The sequence below is a fragment of the Aegilops tauschii genome, chromosome 3 (assembly GCF_002575655.3).
Source record: "Aegilops tauschii subsp. strangulata cultivar AL8/78 chromosome 3, Aet v6.0, whole genome shotgun sequence".
Lineage (NCBI taxonomy): Eukaryota > Viridiplantae > Streptophyta > Magnoliopsida > Poales > Poaceae > Aegilops > Aegilops tauschii.
Window position 1 is genome coordinate 216,026,346 of NC_053037.3, and position 8,124 is coordinate 216,034,469.

Here is an 8,124-nt window from a genome sequence, read left to right on the forward strand (position 1 = left end):
TGACTATCTGTTGATCAACGAGCTAGTCAACTAGAGGCTTACTAGGGACACGTTGTGGTCTATGTATTCACACATGTATTACGATTTCCGGATAATACAATTATAGCATGAATAATATACAATTACCATGAACAAAGAAATATAATAATAACCATTTATTATTGCCTCTAGGGCATATTTCCAACAATCATATGGTATTCTTTCCTCTCTATCTTGTTGTGATGAATTGAGTTTTGCTCTTTGAGGTTTCATTATGTTGGATTGAATATTAGATTTGAGATCACTTGATGTATGTATTGCATGTGGATACCCGTGGAGACAATGGGGTATTCTACTGAGTTACTTGATGTATGGTTTGGTATTCAACTTGAGGATTTTTGTGACATTGGGGTAATCTATGCATAGGGGTTCATACACGTCTTCGTATAGAAACTTTGGAGTGATTTTTTGTCGCACTTTGAGGGATTGTTATATGATTCCATTATGTTAGCACTATTGAGAGATTGCACTAGTGAAGGTATGAACCCTAGGCCTTGTTTCTAAGCATTGTAATACCGTTTGTGCTCCATTTTTGTCATAGACTAAATCTTATAACAATCCATACTACACTTCTATCACCATCTCTTCACCGAACTAGTGCACCTATACAATTTACCATTGTATTGGGTGTGTTGAGGACACAAGAGATTTCTTGTATTTGATTGCAGGGTTGTTTGAGAGAGACCATCTTCATCCGATGCCTCCCATGGATTGATAAACCTTAGGTCATCCACTTGAGGGAAATTTCCTGCTATCCTACAAAACTCAGCGCTTGGAGGCCCAACAAAGTCTACAAGAAATAAAGTTGCGTAGTATACATCACCGCCCCTTGACCCTTGCCCATTACCTCTCCCAACTCCTCCCACATTTCTCAGGTACGCGCTTGGCAAAGCCCTGTCGGAATTCTACTGCCACCACCACCACCACCTTGCCATTGGGATAGTCCCGATCTCATCTACCTCCTCTCCCTCGCTTGCTGGATCAAGGAGGAGAGGACGCCATTGAGCTAAACGTGTGCGAAACTCATAGGTGCCATCCGTTCGTACTAGATCAGATTGGATCGCAAAGATTACGACTACAGTAATCGCGTTACATATGCTAACGCTTTCAGTCTACAAGGGTATGTAGACTCACTCCCCTCTCGTTGCTATGCATCTCATAGACTAAATCTTTGGGTGCTCCATAGGATTTTTTTTGTTTTTCATGCAACATTCCCCATCGGTGGCATCATGAGCTAGGTCTATGCGTAGATGTATATGCACGAGTGGAACAAAAAGATGTTGTCCGCACATATGTCTAGATTTCTTACCTTCATTGTCTTATTTGGATTCAGCGGCATTGTGGGATGAAGCAGCTATGGCCATACTTACTTGTCCTCTTACAAGAGACCGATTCCACTTACTAACATGCAACTTGTATTGCATAAAAGTAGCTAGCAGGTGTCTGTCTCTCCCACCTTAGTTGAATCTGAGTTGACTATGGCAGTCCTTGTAGAAGTTTAAAAGGCAACTTGTATATCACCATTGTGGTTTTGCGTAGATAAGAACAGTTCTTATAGTTTGCCCTAGTAGCCATGTAAAAATTGCAATGACAATTAGACTATGTCTAACTTGTTTTGGCAGGGCATGTTGTGATGTGGCATGGTCAAAACATGATGTGATATATGTTGATGTATGAGATGATCATGTTTTGTAATAGGTTCACGACTTGCATGTTGATGAGTACGGCAACCGACACGAGCCATAGGGGTGTCTTTAATTTATTGTATGACCTATGTGTCACTCATTGTATGCCATGTAATTGCTTTACTTTGTCACTATGAGTTAGCAATACGTGTAGAAGAAATAGTTGGTGGAGACACCCACATGGCGGCACAATGATGGAGATCATGGTGTCATGCTGGTGACAACGGAGATCATGACGGTGCTTTGGAGATGGAGATCAAAAGCACAAGATTATAATGTCCATATCATGTCACATATTGATTGTGTTTATCTTTTATGCATCTTCTTTTTCTTAGGACGACGGTAGCATTATAAGATGATCCTTCACTTAATTTCAAGATAAAAGGTGTTCTCCCTAAGTATGCACCATTGCGAAGTTTGTCATTTTGGAGCACCTCATTAGGATCGGGTATGATACTCTTCATTCACATAAAATGTTGTAAGCCAGGTTTACACATGCATAATACTTAGGTTAAACATGACAAGCCTAGCCTGTAAAGACATGCCCTCAGAACATGGAGGACCAAAAGGTCGAACATGAGTCATGTAGTAGATATGATCAACATGGAGATGCTCACCATTGATGACTGATACGCCCATTTTGCATCATGATTTTATACTGTTATTCATACTGCTTTTGGTCATTATTCCAACTTATGATGCAATTGTAATGCCTTTTCTCTTTTAATTTGCAAGATTTACATGGAGAGGGAGATTATCGGCAGTTGAATTCTGGACCTGAAAAAGCTACAAGAGAGATACCTATTCTACAGAACTCCAAATGAATTGAAACATCACGGAGATTTTTTACTAGATATATAAAAAATTACTGGAGCAAAGAAATACTAGAGGGGGCCACCAGCTGCTCATAAGGTAACAGGGCATGGCCACCTCCCCAGGCGCGCCCGGATGCCTTGTGGGTCCCATAGCTGGCCTTCGGTGCCCATCTTCTGCTATATGAGGGGTTTTGACCTACAACAAAAAATAAGAGGAAGACTTTCGGGATGAAGCGTCGCCATCTCAAGGCGGAACCTGGGCAGGAGTACTTTTGCTCTCTGGCAGAGCGATTCCTCCGGGGATACTTCCCTCCAGGAGGGGGAAATCGAACCCATTGAAATCACGAAAGATCCTTTCATCGTGGGAGTGACAATCTTCATCAATATCTTCACTAGCACCATCTCATCTCAAACCTTGTTCACCTCTTGTATTCACTCTTTGTCCCAAAAACCTCAGATTGGTACCTGTGGGTTGCTAGTAGTGTTGATTACATCTTGTAGTCGATGCTATTTGGTTTATTTTGTGGAAGGTTAAATGTTCATATCCTCAAGCATAGTCAATAAACCTCTAATCTTGAACATGAATATGATTTGTGAGTAGTTACTTTTGTTCTTGGGGACATGGAAAAGTCTTGTTGTAAGTAATCATGTGTTGTTGGTATCGTTTGATATTTTGATGATATGTACGTTGTTGCTTCCTTTATTGGTGTCATGTGAATGTTGACTACATGACACTTCACCATACTTGAGCCTAAGGGAATGCATCGTGGAATAATAAGTAGTTGATGGGTTGCTAGAGTGACAAAAGTTTAAACCCTAGTTTATGTGTTATTTTGTAAGGGGTTGATTTTGACCCATATGTTTTATGCTATGGTTATATCTATCTATACCTATACTAATTCTAGACTCTCTAAAAATTCCCACGTTAATTAGATTTTACGAGCCGTTAATCTTGTGAGGCTTAGTTATTACGATTAAGATTAACCCATCTAATCGTCAACCATCTAATTATCAGCCAACCCTAGCCGCCCTCCTCTTCCTCATGCGTCCAGCGTTGGCTGCTCCCCAGATTGCATCTCCTCTCTTTGTCTCGATCTACTGCGTCCCGCCCAATGAAGAAACTGTCTCCCTCAATCCTTCTCTCAGGCCATCTCCCTCAATCCTTCTCTGAGGCCGTCTCCCACATAGACTCCTTCAAGCCTCTCCATCCATGTGTGTCGAGCAATCCTTGCTTTTCCCCATGTGTCCAGCAACCTATCCCTCCTCTTCCCCATGTGTCCAGCGTTGGCCACTCCCCCAATTGCACCTCCTCTCTGCATCTCGATCTGCTGCGTTCGTACCAGTACATCCACGCCATGGTCTTTCTCATACTACGGTGGAGAATCAGATGGGCAGATGACACCCAGTCTTATTATTTTTTATTTGGGGGATGAAGAAGACAAGGGAGAGCACACCATACTGCTGGAGAAGAATTATTTAATCCATCGCTGCTGTTAGGACTCATGCATGCCCTCTTGCCGGAAAAACAACAGCAGCAGTTACCCCGGTAATTGTTCTTATTCTGTATATTTTAAAGTTGTGTCTCAGAAATCTATTTATGTGTCAAATTGACAATCAGGCGAGGCATGTAGACCTCAGAACCATGTACGATTATATATACCAATGTTGTGTTGAAGTCTTACTTATGAATGAATTTGATTGCTATGCAGCACTAATAGTAATACACAAAATCTATACCAATGAGAATAACTACAGGACATGTGACTGAAATTTCCCTCTAAGGAAATCTCTTTGCATGTTCATATAATTTAGTTTAAGTATAAATCAATCTTTTGATCACCCAAATCCAGTAGGCTATCACTAGCGGCCAGGCAAGATCAACACAATAGAGGAACCCAACTTGACTAAATCACATTAAATAAAGAAGCTTTATCCAACGGATCTGTTAGCATTACCTACTCGCCATGGCCATGTACGATGTCAGAACATGAAGAATTGGTACGTGCTCATTATGTTTACGCCACAGTATACCTATTGCATCTATAATAATTATATATATATTAGTACACACCCTGAGGAGTAAAGTTATTTTGGTGTGTACTAACAATAATCCATTTAATATGGTGCCTTCTGTGTTGAAGAAACATGTGTGTAACCTTTCCTAATTTTAATGTGCAGGTATGGCATGCAAGCAAAGTAAGGAGCAACACCTTAATCACTAATAATGGACTAATGCATGCTAACTTTCCAGATGAACCTCATATTTGATTGATCATTTCTTTCTTTTGCCTAATAACAGGTACAACTTGATAATTTTGAGCTCTTCTTATACTATATCAGCGATGATTGTGGCAACCCTACACATAGTGAAGCAATTTGGGAAGATAACATAGAGCTTTCAGTTGAGCGATTTCTTAAGGCCCAGTAAGCATGGGATTACATACATAGCATTTTTCCTTTTTCCAGGTGTGTATGATTTTCTTGATTAATCTTTCTAAAAATATGCCTCCTTTTCTTTAGTTGGTCTGAGGGGAAGGGGATTCCTTCAAATTAAAGAACAGAATTAACACCAACACAAATTCAATCCCCAATGTCTGCAGTTGATCTGTTCCATGCTTTCAACTGAGGTGCGGGACTCCATACATAAATTTTAAGGTTCAAGTAAATATTATAATGGCACATGGTTCGCCAATTTTAATTATTTTTATTCTACTCACACATTATGATTTTTCCTTCGATGATTAACTTCACATTGAATTCTTTCTCAAGAAGTAACTATTAAATTTGTATGAAAAATAAATTTATTAATGTTATTATTATATTCCACATGGTTTTGCACCTATATACTATGATGGCACAATTGGAGAATCATGTGTCAGTAACAAAAACCAATTCAGGAATCATCAATGGAATATATTTCCTGCAGAGGCCAGCATGTACATGCGACTGCATGCATATACATGGTAGGTGTTGTTTAGGCGCAGCATATACAGTGGTAGCATGGCAACCAGAGATAGCGGCAGAGCTTCATGGCTTCGATGACCCCTGGCCCGTAAACCTACAAAGAACTTGCCGAATAGCCGTACCTCTTTGATGTCGTTGAGTTTCTCCTCGGTTGTCCATTCCCATCTCCACAGGCAAGTAGCCTGCCGTCATTATTTTAATTTCCTAATTTATTTCCAGTCTATTGGACTCACGAGGAATCCCAATAAATTATGTTGATACCTGGCGTCTTATAAAAAAGAAATTCACCATGTACGTGCCCATCAAATTCAGTCTAGACTTTAATATGTTGTGGATAGGAGCCAATTCAGTAAGTTGTGGCGCGAACAACTAAACAATGGGTGTACGGAGCTCACTAAATATCTTACTTTATTAGAATTTCTACTAATTCATTTGATTCCTTTCTTCTACGGTGTTTTAACTCCTAATAATCTTCTGACAATGAAGTGGAGGACGATGTGTAGTTCTATCTCTAACGGTGAGGCTGTCCAGTGAACAAAACTGCAGCGTACTGGTGACACTGTGATCCCAGCTCTATTCTTCGTCCTTCAAAGAAAATCCATCACAGAATAAAGAACCATGCAATCAGCATAGTCCCTAAATTTTTATCAATAAAAACTCGGTTCAGTACTGGTGGTCTGCAACTCTGCATCCTCTTCAGTAGCACTAGGTAATCTATATGCAGTAGAGACAGTTCATTCTGATGTTTATGGAAAGCTTAAATTATGTGTTTCCGTGTTACCATATGTTAGCCAACAAAATGAGTTGATGTTGTGTTTCCATGCTACACGTATATGTTTCATTCAAGTATGTTCTAAATCTCCAGTTATCTGCCTGGTACATCTCTGACTATCCTTTGTGTCAGAGTTAATTATGTGAAGGTATGATGATTAGGATCAAATATCCTTCGTGTCAAAGTTATATGTTTGTATACTTTTTATTAGATCGGGTAGTTAGATTTTAAACCGACTGGCCATACATGTAGCTCAAATAGTATTTGAGCTGCACATGTTTCTTAGTTGCATATATAGTTCTGTGATGTATGAAAAAATGGAGTCAGAATTCAGAGATTAAATATGACCGTAAACATGAATGTTTTTCTTTCATATTGCTAGGCTGGGGAACTATATTTCTGAATTTTGAGTAATGGAACAACATTTTTGTATTGCAGCACTGAATTTTGTTTAGATGACCTTGGAGCTTTTCAATAGTGCCATGTACAACTTTAGCAAGAAGCATCTTCTATCTGGTGTTGTGTTCTCCAACTATATTTTTCCTAATTTTTGGCTAGATGCTGGATGAAATTCCTGCCGGAGATTTTTTTATTTCATTACCAGAGATACAAGTGAAAGTCGAAGGAGAATCTATGAAACGACCATCGGGTTCTATGATAAATTTGTTTGTGGGAGAGAATGGTGCGTAGTCAGCAATAACAAGCCCTGATCAGCAGGGTCTGAGAGTGGCATGAGTATTTGGTATGTTCTACTCTACAAGCAAAAATAAAGCACATTGGTATTTCTGATTAATGTGAAAATAACTTATCATTATCTGTACTGGAGATTTCATTGGTTCTTACGGACATTACCATTGTAACTGCTATTCTGATAAAGGTGGTGGCGCCAAACCACTACAGAACAAGAAATTTAAGGATTGGTGGTAATGTTATTTCTTTGCACTTACTAATATAGTAATATGGTGATTTGCGTGTATGATTATGGAATTGGTCACTTTATTATATATGATCAGCAAGAAAAAGATTGAGTGGGATTATTTTCACAAGGATTTGTACATTCATTTGCATTGAAATTGTTCTTTAGATGGTTGTCTTTATGATGTGCAATAGAGGGACAAGGTCACTCTGCATATCTATATTTCATTAATTACCACAACGAGACGTAAAAAGAGTACTATTATCATATATTCAATGAACTTTCAATAATGTTGTCGGTGTCCTGGGAACGGGGTCCCAGACTTGCCTGCCTGCAGCCCACGACGTGCCTCCACCAGCGGGCCCGTAAGGCCCATCTTCATTAGCAAACACTCAAGACCCTCGCCAGGGGCCAAGCCTCGCGAGGCGGACGACGCAAGACCTCCTCGGGGGCAGCCTCACTAGGCTGGCTCGCGAGGGGCGGAGAGATCAAGGCAAGGGGCACCTCGCGAGGTCCCTGTGACGCAATCCATGACGACCAAGGCCAGGCGGGCGCCAGCGCGCGCAGTGTACTCGTTTCCTCTTTGGTGCTAAAGAGGCAAGCGCAGGCGAGGAGTCCCGAGGCATCAGGCAAAGGTTGCCATATCGGTGCAACAAGACCAAGACCGGCCGGACGGCAGGATGGAGGTCACCATGGAGCCCAGGACGGCGGCATCGCCAGAGCCTTTGGCAGGCGAAGACCATCTTTAGTCAGGATAACTTGTACTAGTTGTCTCCCTTCAAAATTGGCCGTTGTTGGATCCCTTCCTGCTCAATATTTGGACTAGCCACCATAGTAGGACGGACGGATCCAGATTTAGATCACCCTCATCCACCCAAGCTCACTAACCTCAAGAACACCTCTCCTCAGGAGGCTGTTCTTTCCTTGTACTTG

At 40.7% G+C, this 8,124-nt stretch overlaps 1 long non-coding RNA gene across 1 annotated transcript; it reads left to right on the top strand.

The window, feature by feature from the left end:
- Positions 1–3,589: 3,589 nt before the first annotated feature.
- On the top strand, positions 3,590–7,095 carry LOC109785720 (uncharacterized). Its single transcript, XR_012204782.1, has 5 exons — positions 3,590–4,085; positions 4,718–4,735; positions 4,839–5,005; positions 5,466–6,212; positions 6,714–7,095. It is a non-coding gene; the product is annotated as an uncharacterized lncRNA (long non-coding RNA).
- The last annotated feature ends 1,029 nt before the right edge of the window (positions 7,096–8,124 follow it).